At 40.0% G+C, this 19293-nt stretch overlaps 1 protein-coding gene across 3 annotated transcripts in view; it reads left to right on the top strand.

Annotated features, from left to right (window-relative positions):
* LOC137635721 (uncharacterized) overlaps window positions 1–19293 on the top strand; it is a 63273-nt gene that overhangs the window by 38976 nt on the left and 5004 nt on the right. The window lies entirely within an intron of this gene.

Raw genomic sequence — 19293 nt, 5'->3', positions numbered from 1 at the left:
AAATGCTATAAAAAAAATTTTTTTCATATTTTTTACAATTTTTTGAGAAAAATCAGGCATTTTCCAAGAGAATGAGACCAACCTGACCTCTCTATGAAAAAAATTAAGGCTGTTAGAGCAATTAAAAAAAAATATACTGCAAAATGTGCTGGAAAAAAAAATAACCCCCTGGGGGTTAAGGGTTGGAAATTTCCAAATAGCCTGGGGGTTAAAGGGTTAAAAGACATCACTTTAAACTCCAGACGAAGCTTATTGAAGCTCGTCAAGATTAACCAGATATTTGTAGGTTATTTCACCTACAATGTAGCTTAGCACCAAAGCATGCTACTGTATTTAGTACACAGAAGGTCCTCAACTTTTACAAACTTAATAGGTTTTAAGCTGTTTGCAAGTAAAGTTCTGATAAGTTTTGTCGTAGGATAGACGTAACCTAACTCATGCTTACAATTTCCAGCTTGAAAAGTCAACAAATAGTTGCATTTCATACATACATACATACATATACCAAGGCACTTCCCCCAATTTTGGGGGGTAGCCGACATCAAAAAAAAAAAAAAAAAATATATATATATATATATATATATATATATATATATATATATATATATATATATATATATATATATATATATATATGTATATATATATATATATATATATGTGTATATATATATATATATATATGTGTATATATATATATATATATATATATATATGAAATATATATTGGGTTACTGTAAGTTTTGTTTGTTTACTGTTTTAAATTATATAATATTTTTTTATTGCAGTATTTCTATCTTATTAAAGTATACGGACATTTGATACAATATCTGAGATATACAGTACTGTATGATTTCTGTTGTATTTTTGTTTGTATCTCCAAGTGTTTGTAATTTGAGGACCGTCTGTAATTGTTTTAAACAACCAGGTAGTTTGAACTATTGATAGTAAATTGCAAAATGTAAAATTGGTTAGTATATACCACCTGTCGAATCTCAGATCGGAAGCCAAATTAGTTTTGTACATAGTACATATCTCAGGATGCCACAAATAACTGTGATGTTTTGATTGAATATTCTTGTAGTTTTCTTAGTCATTAGTGTAACTAACTGATAAGGAATGTATGGTCTCTTGTCTATTTTTAATATATATAACTGCCAAAGAAATTTTCTTAGTACTTTTATAAAAAGTACCTTTCATAAATATTATAGCACAGATGAAAATACGCTATTCAATGTGAATCTCTCTCTCTCTCTCTCTCTCTCTCTCTCTCTCTCTCTCTCTCTCTCTCTCTCTCTCTCTCTCTCTCTCTCTCTCAAAAAAAGATACTTGCCATCAACATTTGTTATCTTTTTGATTAATCAACTCACGGAATAAGTTTCAGACTTTGTGCGCCCTTTTTCTTATAAAAGTTTGTTGATGGTGATATTGAAATGCATAATATTTCAAAGACTCATCCCAAAGTTCTCTACCATTTCTCCTCGGAAAAGAACAGATCCAACCAGGCACTTTTCAACTTTCTCTAATGGTCCTCTTTGTATGATTACAACCTGTGCAATCAAAGGGCTCCCTTTGTTTAGTTTTAATTTTTAATTCTCCTTTGGTCATTTTCATATGTAGAACTTTTAAATCTATTTTTTTTTTACTTAGTATTAATGTTTTATATTTTATTTCCGCCTGAATTTATTCGGACCAACTCTTCGAGTTATGTTCGACTCGTATGACTGGATAATCACCCCCTTTACATTAATAAATTTATATGTTGATACTACAAGTACTCCACCTTCTTGATAAATTGGTGAATCAGCTATGGATTTAGGAAAAATTCATTGAAATAAACATAGGTTGTATAGTAGAATCAATTATTTTAAGACTTACCAAAGTTCATTAGCTTTCCTCCCCACCTCCCCTTTTATGGAGATAAGAACCAAAGCTGCCATGGAAGAGGGACTTTTAGGGAAAATAGGAGTATTGTGCTAGCTAGGGAAATCTTTGATTTTTTCTTTTTATTTTCGGTTGTTGAATATATTTCTTCTAGAGGGGAACAGCATTGAGCTTCGGTAAGTGTTGTAATAAATTTACTACTTGAAATTTGGTTGCAACAAATAAATGTAGTGATAAAGCGAATATAGACATATTGATAAACTATACTAATTCATGGATCTTTTTGTGGTAACACAAGAACCTTTTAGAAAAGAAATTGTGTTAAGTTTTTCTCTCGCTATAATTCATGAAACTTTTTTTGATTGGGTTGTAGAACTTTACCTTACATTCCTTTTAAGGATCATGCTCCTTGATTTTGTAATTTAGACCCTGTATAATATTGAAAATTTTGTAATTTAGATCATGTGTAGTGTAGAAAATGTTTTAATTTAGATCATGTGTAGTGTAGAAATTTTGTAATTTAGATATTTGTAGTGTAGAAAATTTTGTAATTTAGATCCTGTATAGTGTAGAAAATTTTTGTAATTTAGATCCTGTATAATGTAGAAAATTTTAGAGAATTTTTATAATGCCAGTTGCTGGTTATTCTTATGATCATGATGATGGTTCATCTACCATGTTTATACCTTGAAAATTATTTGACTTAAACCATGAATTTTGTTTCTTTTAATTCAGACATTGTTGCTTTAATAAATTTTATTTCATCTACAATGGTTATTGATTCTTAGCATTATATTTTTAAATATTTAACTTAGCCGGTGAATATATAATAGCTGCTACTCAGCGGCTCGACAGAAAACACACTCAAAAAACTCGCGAGCGATCGCTATGAAGGTTGCGGGTGTGCCCACCAGCGCCAACTATCGGTCAGATACCACTCTTGCATGTAAACAAACCCTTCAATTCTTCTCTGTCGACCTTGACGACAAGACGTATCAATACTCGCTGTAGAACCTGGAGTTTTCTCAACATATTTGGTGAAGTACTTCATTTTGGTTTGAGCTTTCGCAGTGCAGGTGTTTTTCCTCAACATAAACTCTTGAACTCTTTATTGAATCAGATTAATTGTTGATGACTTGGATTGTTTTTTTGAAATTTCTTTGACTAATTCAAAATGGCTGACCCTTCACAAGTACCTAGATTTCGGAAGTGTAATGCTAGGGACTGTAATAGGCGTCTTCCAAAGGCATCTCTCGACCCACATACTGTGTGTTCCAATTGTCGGGGTAAAACCTGTCAATTGGGAGATCGGTGTGAGGAATGCGTGGGCCTTTCGGAATTCGATTGGCTCGAATACGATAAGTATGCACGTAGGCTAGAGAGAGATAGGGTAAGGAGGAGTTCATCTAGGTCAGTAGATTTTTCCTCTCCACATGCCCCTAAACCTAATCCTTCCCCTGTAGTGGTTGTTCCTAACCCCCCTTCTAGCACTCAGGAACCATCTATGCAAGACATGTTACGTGCTATTCATGCCTTGGGGGAAAGAGTTGAAGCGTTAGCAACTGATCGTAATCAACTCATGGCTGACGTGAAGGAACTTAAGTGTCAGAGTGCCACAGCGGAAAGTGGGAAAGTGATTAGTGCGCAAAGTGTTGTGAACAGTGTTGCGACCGAGGGTTCGTCTGTTCGTGCCTGTCGTTCACCTAGTCCGGGACCTCTTGCAAGCTCCCAAGCCCAGGGGAGAATAATGTCGTACGACTTATGGGTTCGAGAGGCCTTGATCAGCGAACAGACGTTCCCTCCATGGTATCAGGCGTATCTCACCAAGATCGCCCCTACCATAAGACGAGAGAGCCCATTTTCTCCTCATCTTCCGAAGGCTTTTCGCGCAAGAAACCGTGGAGCAAGGTTTCTAGGCCTCTTAAACGGAAGTCGGTCCCTTCAGGACAGGTCCAGCGTCCTGGATGTAGTCATTGGGACAGTTCGGACCCGTTGCAGTCATCGGATGACTGCTCGCCGCCTAAGCAAGGCAAGGTTGTGCCGTCTCAGACGTTAACCCCGTCGGTTACCGCACCCATTCCCGTGGACCCTAAATGGGTTATACTGCAGGACATGCAGTCTAAGCTTGCCTCCCTTATGGAAGACTATTCTGCCGATAAGGTTTCCGTTGAGCCTAGCCGTTTATCTCATCGAGATCCTGGCCTTCAGCCACCCAAACGTTCCTTTGTGCGTCCTGTTGACGTTGGCGTAGCCAAGTCACGTCAGTCAGGTTGTTTAGAACCACACTCGATGCGGTCTCGTGTGGATTTTCAGCCGCATTTGGACGTTAGGCAACTTGCTGATGCTCCTGTTGACGTTCAGGACGTTCGCCAACCATCGGAGTTGACTTGTTTTGACGCTGAGCGTCAACATCCGCAGTCTAGAGTTGTTTTGACTGCTCAGACTAGGCGGTCAAAGCAGTCTCGGGTGGACGCTGTGCGTCCTCACGCACCTGTTGTTGTTGACAGTTCACAGACTGTCAAGCAGTTACATGACGTTGCGTCCTGGTCCGCTACTAATGCACCAGTGCGTGTGGACGCTGCGTGTCAAGCATTGCCAACCCCTTTGCTTGTTTCTCAGCAGTTGTCAGATGAGGAACCTTCAGATGAGGACGTTGCTGACCCTCAGCCTGAGGATCATCCTTCAGATATTGATGAACCCAGAACAGTTCCGCCATCAATGGACTTTAAGAAAGTCATGTTAATTTTTAAGGAGTTGTTTCCCGATCACTTCGTCTCTGTTGCCCCTCGTTCGCCGCCGTCTGAGTTTGTTTTAGGCGTACCTGCTGACATGCCAGCCTTTACAAAACTGGTGCTCTCTCGCTCATCCAAGAGAGCTTTACGGCTTTTAGGCGATTGGTTGGAAACCAAAAGGAGTTTGGGGAAGACGGCCTTTGCCTTCCCTCCATCTAAACTCTCGTCTAGATCGAGCGTCTGGTATGCCACGGGCGACTTCTCAAGCCTTGTAGACTCTCCCCGCCGCCTAGCCATGAGACGCTCGAAGATTAGTTGGTCATCCTCGGACCTTGACCATCTGCTGAAAGGCATTTTTAGAGCCTTTGAAGTTTTCAACTTCCTTGACTGGTGTTTGGGAGCCTTAAGTAGGAAAATCTCGTCGGCTGTTAGAGATGTCTCCGTACTCATTATGTCCTGCATGGATAAAGCCATCCGCGATGGATCCAATGAGCTCTCCTCCTCTTTTACTTCAGGAGTCCTTAAGAAGCGAGAGTCCCTTTGCTCTTATCTGTCGGCAGGAGTTACTCCCTGTCAAAGATCTGAGCTACTCTTTGCTCCCTTATCGAAGTTTTTGTTCCCTGAACATTTGGTTAAGGACATAGCTTTGTCACTCGTGCAGAAGGACACCCATGACTTGGTAGCGTCCTCTGCTCGCAAAGGGACTCCTTCGACATCCTTTTCTGCAAGACCAAGGATAGACACTCCGGCGTCCAGGTTTATTCCGCCCTTTCGTGGCAGAGCTCCCAGCAGGGGAAGTACTCGTGCCGAGGGAAAGAGAGGAAAGAAGAGAGGAGCCAAGTCCTCACGTGGCAGAGTCTGACTGCCCGCAGCCTCAGACAGCAGTAGGTGCCAGACTCGAGAACTTCTGGCAAGCCTGGGAGAAGAGGGGCGCAGACCAACAGTCTGTGAGGTTGCTCAGAGAGGGGTACAAAATTCCATTTGTACACAAACCTCCTCTAGCGACTTCCCCCATCGACCTCTCTCCCAGGTACCGTGAGGAATCAAAGAGACAAGCCCTGAAACTAGAAGTGTCTCTTTTGCTAGAGAAGGGAGCGGTGGTGAAAGTCTCGGACCTTCAATCACCGGGGTTTTACAACCGCCTCTTCCTAGTATCGAAGAAGACAGGAGGTTGGAGGCCGGTGCTAGACGTCAGTGCTCTGAACGTCTTTGTCACGAAGACAAAGTTTACCATGGAGACCACGAAATCAGTCTTAGCAGCGGTCAGAAAGGGAGACTGGATGGTCTCTCTCGACCTAAGAGACGCATACTTCCACATCCCCATTCACTCAGATTCCCAACCTTTTCTGAGGTTTGTTTTCGACAATGTGGTGTACCAGTTTCGGGCCCTGTGCTTTGGCCTAAGTCCTGCTCCTCTCGTGTTTACGAGGCTTATGAGGGATGTGGCAAAATTCCTCCATTTATCGGGAATCCGAGCCTCCCTTTACTTGGACGACTGGCTTCTCAGAGCCTCGTCCAGTCATCGCTGTCTGCAGGATCTTCATTGGACATTGGATCTGACCAAGGAATTGGGACTTTTGGTCAACATGGAAAAGTCCCAGCTGATTCCATCCCAAACTATACTGTATTTAGGGATGGAGATTCGCAGTCCAGTTTTTCGGGCTTTTCCGTCTGCCCCCCGAATAGAGCAAGCCCTGCTCATAATCCAACGGATGTTGAAGAGAGAACGCTGCTCAGTCAGGAATTGGATGAGTCTAGTAGGAACTCTATCATCCCTGGAGCAGTTTGTCTCGCTAGGAAGGCTACACCTTCGACCTCTCCAGTTCCATCTAGCTTTTCACTGGAAAAAGGACAAGACGCTAGAGGCGGTCTCAATCCCAATCTCCGAAACAGTAAAGGCATGCCTGAATTGGTGGAACGACAATATCAGTCTAAGAGAGGGACTTCCCCTAGCAGTTCAGAAACCAAACCACGTTCTATTCTCAGACGCATCGGATTTGGGTTTGGGTGCGACCCTGGACGGTCGGGAATGCTCAGGTCCGTGGACCTCAAGTCAGAGGAGCATGCACATCAACGGCAAGGAGCTTTTGGCAGTCCACCTGGCCTTGATGAACTTCGAGATTCTCCTTCGAAACAAGGTGGTGGAGATCAACTCGGACAATACCACAGCCTTGGCATACATTTCCAAGCAAGGAGGCACCCACTCCCTGACACTGTACGAGATCGCAAGGGACCTGCTCATTTGGTCAAGAGATCGAGGCATCTCCCTGTTAACGAGGTTTATCCAGGGCGACTTGAACGTCTTAGCAGATTGCCTCAGTCGGAAGGGTCAGGTAATTCCTACGGAATGGACCCTCCACAAGGACGTGTGCAAGAGGCTTTGGGCGACTTGGGGTCAACCCACCATAGACCTCTTTGCAACCTCGATGACCAAGAGACTTCCAATCTATTGCTCTCCAGTCCCAGACCCAGCAGCAATACATATAGACGCTTTTCTTCTAGATTGGTCTCATCTAGACCTATATGCATTCCCACCATTCAAGATTGTCAACAAGGTACTGCAGAAGTTCGCCTCTCACGAAGGGACAAGGTTGACGTTAGTTGCTCCCCTCTGGCCCGCGAGAGAATGGTTCACCGAGGTACTTCGATGGCTGGTAGACTTTCCAAGAAGTCTTCCTCTAAGAGTAGACCTGTTACGTCAGCCCCACGTAAAGAATGTACACCAAGGCCTCCCCGCTCTTCGTCTGACTGCCTTCAGACTATCGAAAGACTCTCTAGAGCTAGAGGCTTTTCGAAGGAGGCAGCCAGTGCGATTGCAAGAGCGAGGAGAGCTTCTACCATTAGAGTATACCAATCGAAGTGGGAAATCTTCCGAAACTGGTGCAAGTCAGTATCTGTATCCTCGTCCAGTACCTCTGTAGCCCAAATCGCTGATTTTCTCTTCCACCTGAGAAAGGTTCGCTCCCTTTCAGCTTCCACGATCAAGGGCTACAGGAGCATGTTGGCTTCGGTCTTCCGGCATAGAGGCTTAGATCTTTCCAACGATAAAGATCTACAAGATCTCCTTAAGTCTTTTGAAACCTCTAAGGAACGTCGTTTGGCTACTCCTGGATGGAACTTAGACGTGGTCCTAAGGTTCCTCATGTCAGACAGGTTTGAGCCATTACATTCAGCCTCCCTGAAGGATCTCACTCTTAAGACTCTTTTCCTGGTATGCTTGGCCTCGGCTAAAAGAGTCAGTGAACTTCATGCCTTCAGCAAGAACATCGGTTTTTCTACAGAAAAAGCCACTTGTTCTCTGCAACTTGGTTTCCTGGCCAAGAATGAACTGCCTTCTCGTCCTTGGCCTAAATCTTTTGATATTCCTTGCTTATCAGAGATCGTAGGCAACGAACTGGAGAGTGTGTTATGTCCCGTTAGAGCTCTTAAGTTCTATTTAGCTCGTACTAAGCCATTACGAGGTAAATCTGAAGCGTTATGGTGTTCGGTTAAGAAACCATCCTTACCTATGTCAAAGAATGCTTTGTCATATTTTATCAGATTTTTAATACGAGAAGCCCATTCCCACTTGAGTGAGGAAGACCGATCTTTGCTTAAGGTTAAGACGCACGAGATTAGAGCTATAGCAACCTCCGTGGCCTTCAAGCAAAATAGATCTCTGCAAAGTATCATGGACGCGACCTTTTGGAGAAGCAAGTCAGTGTTCTCGTCATTTTACTTGAAAGATGTCCAGACTCTTTACGAGGACTGCTACACACTGGGTCCATTCGTAGCAGCGAGTGCAGTAGTGGGTGAGGGTTCTACCACTACACTTCCCTAATTCCAATATCCTTTTTAATCTGTCTCTTGAAATGTTTTTAATATTGTTTTATGGGTTGTACGGAAGGCTAAGAAGCCTTTCGCATCCTGGTTGATTTGGCGGGTGGTCAAAGTCATTTCTTGAGAGTGCCCAGATTAGGGGTTTGATGAGGTCCTGTTAGTATGGGTTGCAACCCTTTATACTTCAGCTCCTGGGAGTCTTTCAGCATCCTAAGAGGATCGCTGGGCTTCGTGAGGAAGACAGACTTACAAGGCAGAGTAATCGTCTAAGTCAACTTCCTTACCAGGTACCTATATATTTTGGTTTTGTTATATTGATAACTGTCAAAAACTCTTAGCTTATACGCTGTAAACTTAATTAACTCTGGTCTCTACCCACCGCCTTGGGTGTGAATCAGCTATTATATATTCACCGGCTAAGTTAAATATTTAAAAATGATATTTTAATTATAAAATAAATTTTTGAATATACTTACCCGGTGAATATATAAATTAAAGGCCCTCCCTTCCTCCCCAATAGAGACGCAGCGGGACGAGAAGAATTGAAGGGTTTGTTTACATGCAAGAGTGGTATCTGACCGATAGTTGGCGCTGGTGGGCACACCCGCAACCTTCATAGCGATCGCTCGCGAGTTTTTTGAGTGTGTTTTCTGTCGAGCCGCTGAGTAGCAGCTATTATATATTCACCGGGTAAGTATATTCAAAAATTTATTTTATAATTAAAATATCATTTTACTGTACCAAGATCAGGGTTGTTATAAATGGCTGTGTTGAGAGCAGACATCACAACCTCAACATTTTCTTGTGTTAGTAATGGATTCAGGAGGAAAGGTGCATTGTCTTGCAAGTAGGATCCTAATTCCAGTCTCTTCTCGCCAAATATTACCATCTGAGGAGTAAAAAATTTGTTGAGTCATTCACTAAGTAGAATGGTTGTAACCCAAGCTTCATAATTTCATTGATAGAACACAGCTAGAATTTTTTTTTTTTTGCTATTCCATATAATTGTTGGGTTCTTAGCTCAGTATGTGGCACAATTACTTCAACATATTTAAAGATAATCCTATTTCATCGCAATGGAAAATTCGTAGTTTTATACTGGCCTTTCTGCTACCATCTGTGCCCACCCTATTAGCAGTTTCTACTTGTGATGTGTTGACTGCTGTACCACCCTCATATTCTCTTGCTTCCTGTTTCAGTTACTCGGCTGTTAGCCATTGCCCTCATTTCCAATGCCGTTTCTATGGCAATAGCTGCACATACGATTTCTACTTTGGTGTGCCAATGATGTATACTGCTTCTGCTGGTCTGTTGGTACTGACTGTTTCCATTATGCCACCAACTTTGGTTATTCCTTGGACAAAAATGTGTATAATAACTCCGATAGCTTCCCTCTCTTCACATACACACCAAAATTTTTGTCCTGTCTTTACAACTAAGTTTGTAATCTAATTTCAACTTGATTTCCATTTTAGCAAACTGTAATGAATTAAAAGTAACCCGCTTCAGAATGACACTGTAACCAGCATTGTATCATGAAAGAATTTTCATTGATCAATAAAAGAAATGATTTCCCATATGTAGTGTTTTGCAATCCACCACCTCGTGGAATCTTAAAGGCCAGGTTATTATATATAATAAAATATATTTATGCAAATCCATCAATCATATGCTGAACTCCCACCTGTCATCACCTCTGTCTCTCTTAGATCCAAAGTACACAATCAGAACGAGTTTTAGTTACTACCAATTGATGGTCTTTGTGCTGATATGGTCTCTCATAGTTGTCGTCTTCTGTTTTCAAGACTTCATATTTGGTTTCTGAGGAAAATCATGACCTCAATTTGTGCTCAGTATGATATGTTTGTTGGAAATCTATGATTTGTTTTAAAGATTTCATTCTTCTTGACTTAAAACAGTTATTTCTTAATTCAGTGTTCAATTCCCCATAATATATAATCATATTTGTGTCTGCTGTATGTACAGTATAGCGGAAAGACCTCAAATGAATTCAGATTCACATTATAAATATTGTACATTATATACTCAATTTTTGTATCATTATTTTTTTACATGTTCATCTTTGACATTGTATAATGAAATTATGATTGGCAGCTTTGTAGGCCATATAATATATGCAGTACTGTATCTATTTATTGATAACAGAGAACTGCTTTATTGTATTTGTTAAAAGAGTTTATGCAATCACCCTTTCTCCTGACTTTCCTGTCAAAAAGGTCTTGATTTTAGTTGCCTGTCAAGCTAAACTATTTGCTGTATGCAAAGTTTCCACAGAGTTCCTTACAAATGACAGAGTTGGTCATAACGTATAATAACTTAGATGGCAACACAATCCAGAGATGGTGTGATGTCAATGCATAGTGCAGTGATAGGATGCAGCAACCACTAACATTGGTTCAAACTAATAAAAAGTGTTTAACAGGATAATAGACTTGTCAGCTATTGTAGGCTTTTGAACAATATACTGTACATAACTTCTTGCTCTGGAGTCATGCAGATGCTGTGGGCCATGGCTAAGACCATGAGATAAAGCGGTCCCAGAACAGGGACCTTGCAGATGCAAAGAAATGGTTCTTTTAGCATTTTGGATTAATAATTTTAACACTACAGCTGGGATCATGGGATCCTCCAGATGTCATGTACTGCAGATACTTTTATGATACCAAGAAGAGAAGTTCTTTGTTTGCATAGTCAAGTTAAGACAGTCTGTGAAGTTGCCAGGAATTAAGTCGGGTACTGCACCAGCAGATACCCATAAGACAACTTAGAGCTGTATTGGTATTAAAGAGTTGCTACGTTTAACTGCTGTTCCAGACACAACAACGACCTGCCCACAAGCTCTTACCAGGTTTAACCCATCATAACTAAATTGGTAGTAAACTCCAATAGCAGCAACAAATGTCAAAATACAGTCAGCCCTCGATATTTGCAGGTTCTATCTTCTCGGATTTTGTCAGTCACGATACAGAGAACCGTATAACCTATAAAATAAAAATTCACCGATTCCCAGTTTCGCGATAATTACTCTCACGGCCTTATAACCTCAAACCAACCGTACTCCTTTGCACCTGGCCTACTTTGTGCCATTTCCCTCGCCGCACAGCACAACACTCGATCTTTCGTTGACTTGGCCTCGCTCTTGCTTTACTCCTCTTCGTGCCGCATCACGGTATAATGTAAAAAACCTGTACATATATAGTACAGTGTTTCTATAGTTATTTTAGTATAAAGTGCGATACATACATTACGCTACCCCATGCGCTAAAGAGTTAACAGCTCAGTAGTTGTATTATGCTTCAGACTTACTGCATAGAACTTCGTACATAAACGGTTAGTGGTGTTTTACTGTTAATTTTTCTTTTGATATATTTCTTGTGTGAGTGTGTTCATTATGTATTAGTGTTATTGTTATTGTCATCAAATAATACAGTTCCTGTTTTTATGATTGTTAGATTTAAACATTTTCATACTTGTGGTACTTTCAACTTTAGATATACTAAAGATTACATGTGATAAATACTAAAGATTACATGTGATGAAGTTTGAAATTCACTGTAATTGTTTTCCCACCTCAGTTCTGAAAATCATCAACTTACAAAGTTGCAGGGGGAAATAGTGTAAAAGATCGGATTTACATTTGATCTGTTTAACATCTAAAATAGTATAAAGTATCGGATTTACATTTGATCTGTTTAACATCTAAAATAGTATAAAGTATCGGATTTACATTTGATCTGTTTAACATCTAAAATAGTATAAAGTATCGGATTTACATTTGATCTGTTTAACATCTAAAATAGTATAAAGTATCGGATTTACATTTGATCTGTTTAACATCTAAAATAGTATAAAGTATCGTAGTATCTCGTCAGGCATCAGTGCATAGTAAAAAACTCTAGTGAAATAGTTATGAAAAGAAAAGTTGAGTAAATACCAGTTCAACTCTCTTGTTTTCTTGTTTAGTGTAGTATTCTGGGTGTAGTGCATCTCGTTAATTTCTCTTGAACTTCCTCTGATATTCATATTGCCTCTCTCTTGAAGCTCAATTTTTATTGACATTTATCCCCCAAAACAAAACAAAAAAGTCCCTGCTCTCTTTCTTTTCAATAGGCTTAGGCCTCTAGTATAGTATTTAGATAATCTTATGATTAATGGCAATAACAGGGGTGGTACATATGTCATACCTATTTTTGTCGTCTAGTTCTTATCATTTCGGGCAATTAAGTCTGTTCTTGGTTTGCCTTGAGTTTTAAAATGGTTATTTAGGTTATTAGTGATCATGTAGGATGCTTCTGGATTTATTAATAATTATTGTGTAGATTGTTCAAGAAAGTTATTCCTGGACTGTCATTATCCTCTCTGTTTTGTTCCATGAACAGTGTTTTGATTTGGATAATTGTTGTGTGGAATCCAGAAACCTTACTGTTCCTCCTTTGGTAAGTATGTTAAAATAATTGTGCAGATTAAAAGTTCCACAGTATAGGAAACTTAACCCTTGATTCATAGAAAAATCCAGATAAGACTAGATTATATTTATTAATTACAGTGGGAGATGATGATGACTATTTTTCCACCTGTCGTTAATATGCTTTCAAGCTTATTAGATTTTGTTCGTTCTAAGAATGCCAGTAATGTAAGGCTTTGAGCAAAGGCAGAGATTCTAGCCAAAGCTACCCTGTTTCAAATCCTAACCTAACTCCTCAAGTTTTGTCTAGTGGTTCTGGCGCATCAGTAAGGAAGCATTACCTTTCTTACAGTCACACTCATAATTATTTCAGATCCTTATACTTCGAAAACCCTTGCAATCCAGTCCGCTCTTTTTAGACCACTAGGTTCCAAGGTAGGAGAGAGCTGGAAGCCATTCTCCTTATATCCCTACACGCTCCTGTATGCATGTGAAACATGGACGCTATATAGAAGCGATGTTAAAAACCTAGAATGCTTCCAACAAATGAAACTGAGGCAGATCTTGAAAATCCCCTGGGAGAGTCACACCACCAACATTGAAGTCTTAGAACGTGCCTCGCTGACCAGTGTGGAGGCCACCATCATCCACCACCGCCTCCGCTGGATAGGACACATGCATAGGATGGATCCATCTAGGCTCCCAAAGAAGATATTCTACGGAGAACTGACCCAGGGCACCAGACCACGAGGAGCCCCGAAAATGCGCTATAAAAATCAACTAAAGCGCACCCTGGCTCTAACTGACATCGATCCTTCCTCATGGGAAGAAACAGCCAGGGACAGGAAAATCTGGAGGAGTACAGTACACCATGGCACCGAGGACTTCGAGGAGAGGAGGAGACAAAATGAGGAGGCTAGGAGGAGAAGAAGGAGAGAGCGATTAGAACAGCCCCGCCCACCACCTACCCTCCCTTGTGAACACTGTCCTCGACTCTTCCACCACAGACTAGGACTTAACAGCCACATCAGACATAAGCACCCACCCCAAAGATAGGAGGCTGATGGCTAACGACAGAACTCAATACTCGGACACGAGTGGGCGCCGACAACGACGACACTCAGAAGTAAACACTGTAAAGCAACCTTGTATTTCATGTGGATGGCATGGCATATCATATGATTCCCTTGAAACAAAATTTTTCTGATAAAGTTTTACCAAAAGAGGATCAGTTGCATCATATTTTGGATGGCAGTATACTTTGATCGCTTGGAAGTTTGGCCGATAGGTCTTCATGGGTTAACTTTGTGTAAATGTAGACGCTAGTACTTCCACTGCTGAAATGTGTCCTTTGAAAAATTATGTGCAGCAACTCTAGTACAAAGATGTAAACAAACAGGAAACCCAGTAAGTAATGTCTTTGTTAATCCTTTTGAACAGGAAGATGAAGATGAAGAAAACACGGGAAAAGCCCAAATAGGATGAGCTATCTTCTTTTCAGGGTTTATGAAAAATTATTGCTTATTTATATCTAAACAAGTTACCTAAGTTAAGTTTTGTTGCTGCTTATTGGCTACTTCCAAGATGATTTATACACCTCAATTCTAGTAAAGTATTTTGTTTTGGATAGTATCAATGAATTAATATCCTAAATACAAAGAAAGACTGGTGATTCTAGTTCTCGTTTAGTGTTGAAGCCTTATCTACCACAAAGACATTCTGACTTGAATAATCTTGTTCTGGATTAGCATTTAATCTCTTACTTTGAGCCCATCATTAATGCTGATAAACAAAGATCTTACAGATTTGCTAGCTGGTTTACTGAAAAATGCTATTTGTTGGTAATAAAGTAGGAAGTCTTATAGAAAAACTCTAATTTGAAGATTCTGTAGTAGGGATTATTTCTAGTCTTGTAGGAAAGAAGTTTGTAGGTCTTCATGATTTGAAATTGGTTTTGGATTATCTAACTTGTGTATATAGAATTGATTTAGATAGGGTTTCTGAGGCTGTAACATCCTCTTTGTGTTTTGTGATCACGAAAACATGTGGTGCACCTCAATGTTTAGGACAGTCTTTGAGGTTCAGAAATGCTCATTGAATTCTTTCCTCTACTTTGGGTTCTGTTTGGATGTAAACAGGATTGATAATAAACCAATTGCCCAAGTGGGCACCAGGACTCAAAATGACTTTTTGAGGTCACTTATTACTGTAGTTATATACAAATTTTTGCCTTTTAAGCTGACGGCTTTAAAGGCCTTAGAATTATTGCCTAGGAATTCCTTTCGTAACAATGGTAAAACGTTGGGATTTGATTCTGTTAGAGGTTCTGGAAGAGTAGCCAACCGGACTCAAAGATCTGATCAGAGAATGCTATGGCAGTCCTTCCCTGCAAATCGCAAGAGGAGGAAGACGTTTCCACTTTTATTATATATGGGGAAGCTTTCATCCTGATCTGTGAGTACTAGCTGTAGTAAAAAAAGGTTACCGGATCACTCAAGACTCTAAACCTCCCTTGTCCAAAGATGCAATTCAGTGTCCAATCTATCAAACAATTATAGCAAAGGCACAGATTTTGAAACTAGAAATTGTGAAACTTCTAGAAAAAGATGTAATAGAACAGGTCTTGAACCCTGCTCTGGGGTTTGACAAAAGGTATGAAACCTGTTCTAGATTCCGTGATCCTCAGCAAGGTTACACTTTTTATAGTTTTTCATGGAAATATCTTCTACAGTTCTAGGCATTATATAGAAACAGTCAAAGGTTTATCAATTCAAGGGCCTGTCTCAGGATAGTCCCTCAAGTGTTCACTGGGTAGATAGACCCCAGTTCAAAATGGTTAAGATTATGGGGCTAAGAGTTCTTTAATACCTGGACGATTGGCTATTTTGAGCGATTCATTGAAAATTATTTGGGCTCAACAAACGTTGTTCAGGTTACTGTAATGATTGAGGATTTTCTGGTTCCAGCTCTGAAAATTCTACATTTGAGAATAACAACAACAGTTCCTTTTATTTTTTTTGTTCGGAGAATAGGATTCAGTCCTTTCTTGTATTGCTGAAAAAGTTCACAATGTTGAAGTCAGTGTCAGTTTGGATGTGGATGAGACTTCTAGGGACCATGACCTCCTTTGAGAAATTCATTCCGATAGGATGCCTAAAGATGAGGGTTTTCCAATTTCATCTTAATCTACATTGTAACAAAATAGTTAATCTAGACACACTCAATTCCATTGATGGTGAACCAACTTTAACTGCTGAGATAGTGGGTCGATTACAGGAGGTTGTCCCAGGAGTTTCTTTGGAAATGAAAATCCCAGACCTTTCTTTGTTCACAGATGTTTCACTGGAAGGATAGGGTGCAACTCGGTCCTATTGACTTGGAAAAATTTAAGAATAGGTAAGAAGCCTTCTTCCTCAGTTTATTCCAGGATAATCAAACATAGCAAATTGGTTAGAAAAAGACATTCTTCCAAATTAATAGTTTCTACACAAGTCAGTTTTTTTTTTTTTTTTTTTCACCTGTTCTTAATCCCTTAGTATAGGAGGTAGGTGCTATGTCACGAGACTGGTCAAATTTGGATCTTTGCACAATTCCACAGTTTGCCATGACTCAACAGATGATAAAGTTCAGAATTTCAACATATCATGATAATGCTAATAGCCCCATTCTGGCAACAATGGGAATGGTTCACAGATCTGTGGCATCTGTTGTCTTAATGCCCATAAAGGTTGCTGTACACAACCATTCTGCTCAAACAACCAATTTCAAAGACAAATTCATCAAAACTCACACTACATCTTATCTCATGAAATCTATCCACCATATTCTCAGAAATTGTTTTTGCAACCCTCTAGATTGTCTCTTGTAGGTTTTAAAAGACAGTCTACGATTAATCTGTCTAAGACAATTTAATGTTTATTTTGGTTAGTGAAAATCTAGGAATGTCAATGACCAGAACTAGTTTTGATAATATAATTGAATTTTAAAGTTTCCTCTTTTATGAAAAACTTAATTATTAAAGTATGGGAGGTATACATGCATGTTGTAATTCTAGGGGTATTAGTTTGTCGAGTGGGGTTGGAAAAGTGTATGGTAGATTGTTAATTAATAGGGTTAAAGATAAAACAGAGGATGCAATGTCAGAAGTGCAAGGGTGGATTGAAGAGGTAGGGGATGTATGGTTCAGAGTTTTATAGTTAGGCAGATATGCAAGAAATATTTAGTAAAATGCAAGGCGGTGTATTTTGCATTTATGGATCTGGAGAAAGCTTTTATAAAGAGTTGATGCGGAAGCAATGTGGAATATGATGAGGTTGTATGGAAGTGGTAGAAGGTTGTTGCAAGCAGTGAAGAGCTTATACATAGTAAAACATGTGTTAGAAAGGGGAGTGAAGTGAGCGAGTGGTTTTCCAGTGAGAGTGGGACTGATACAGGGATGTACGATGTCACCATGGTTGTTCAATTTGTTTGTTGATGGAGCTGTACAAGGTGAATGAACGAATGCTTGGCCGAGGATTCAAACGATAGACGAGTCATCATGAGTGGGAGGTGAATCAGTTGTTGATTGCGTATGATACTGTATTGGTTGCAGACTCGGAGAAGCTGTGTCAGTTAGTGATGAAGTTTGGAAGGGTGTGTGAGAGAAGGAAGGTGGGACTCAATGTGGGTAAGAGTAAGCTCTTCTAGAAGGAGGACACTCCAAAATCAAACCATTGTTCTCTAGTCTTGGGTAGTGCCATGGCCTTACACTGTCTTGGGTAGTGCCATAGCCTCTGTACCATGGCCTTACACTGTCTTGGGGTAGAGTTTTCTTGCTTGAGGGTACACATGGGCATGCTGTTCTCTTATTTCTCTTCCTCTTATTTGTTTTGAAGTTTTAATAGTTTATATATAAAAGATCTAATTTAATCTTGTTACTGTTCTTGAAATATTTTGATTATTTATTACTTCTCTTGTAGCTTATCTATTTCCTTATTTCCTTTCCTCACTGGGTTATTTTTCCCTGTTGGAGTCATTGGGCTTATAGCATCTTGCTTTTCCAACTAGGGTTGTAGCTTGGCTTTCAATAATAATAATATGATATGCACGAGAAGGGACGGTGGTGCTAGATTGAATGTCGTGTTGAATGGAGAGTTACTTGAGGAAATAGACCAGTTTAGGTATTTGAGTTCTTTGGTAGCTGCAAATGGAGGAGTGGAAGCAGATGTATGTCAGAGAGTGAATGAACAATGTAAAGTGTTGGTGGTAGTGAAGGAAGAGATAAAGGAATAAGAGGGTTAGGGAGGAATATTGAGTGAGTTCTCTATGAGGAAGTGATTGTACCAACTCCGATGTATGGATCGGAGTTGCGGGGAATGAAAGTGACAGAAGTTGAATGCGTTCAAGATGACGAGTCTAAGAAGTATGACTGGTGTATCTCGATTAGATACGGTTAGAAACGAAGTAGTGAGGGTGAGAACAGGTGTAAGAAATAAATTAGTAGCTAGAGGGGATATGAATGTGTTGAGATGGTTTGGCCATGTAAAGAGGATGAAAAATGGTTATCTGCTAAAGAAAGTGATGAATGCAAGAGTTGATGGGAGAAGTGACAGGAAGGGCAAGGTTTGGGTGGATGGATGGAGTGAAGAAAACCCTAGGTTATAGGAGGATAGATGCGAGAGGCAGGAGAGTGAGCGTACCAGAAATAAAAGTGAATGGCGAGCGATTTGGACAACTGTTCCCAACATTAGGCCCTGCTACTATCTTGGTGACCGCTGAGGTAGCAGCAATAGGGGTCTGAATATGAAGCTCCAGTTGTGGTGAAAAAGGGGGTAGGGTGGGTTGTTGGATCCTCTCATCTGGCAAAGAGAAGCGATGTGAAAAAAAATCGACTTTAGTTTCTCTTTTTGTTGTCGGGTACCTCCCAAAATTGGAAAGTGCCATGGTGGATGGTCAAATTAAGGATATAGAGTCATGCTTAATTTTGTATTTGAACATCTGGGATTAGATTTATCCATTTGAGGTAATATAGGGTTGTGTGTAGGGCTTTTATTGAAAGACCTCCAGTAGTAAGGTTTTTCTTATATAATTTTGTAGTATTTGAATGTCTTTCATTTAAAAATCTCACAGCTAAAGAACTTTTCCTCTTGGCATTACTTCAGCTAAAAGCAGAGGTGAATTACATGCACTGTCTTCTAAGATAGCCTTTGGGGAGCACTAGATGAGATCTCTCTCGACTACTTTTGGAGCTACAATGTTTTATGATCATTTTATACTCAGAACATCAGGGGAGGTTCATAGAAATAAACAGAATTTTCATATTAAAATTTGTTTTTTTCTATATTCCCCTGATGTTCGTGCCCACCCTCCTCCCCTCTGACTTTGTTGTTAAAAGGATAGAGTATAATTTAGACTTTGAGACTGAGAAGACCAAGATTTGGTGGCATGCCCAAG

The sequence above is a fragment of the Palaemon carinicauda genome, unplaced genomic scaffold (genome assembly GCF_036898095.1).
Source record: "Palaemon carinicauda isolate YSFRI2023 unplaced genomic scaffold, ASM3689809v2 scaffold164, whole genome shotgun sequence".
Lineage (NCBI taxonomy): Eukaryota > Metazoa > Arthropoda > Malacostraca > Decapoda > Palaemonidae > Palaemon > Palaemon carinicauda.
This window is presented reverse-complemented; position numbering and strand designations above follow the sequence as displayed.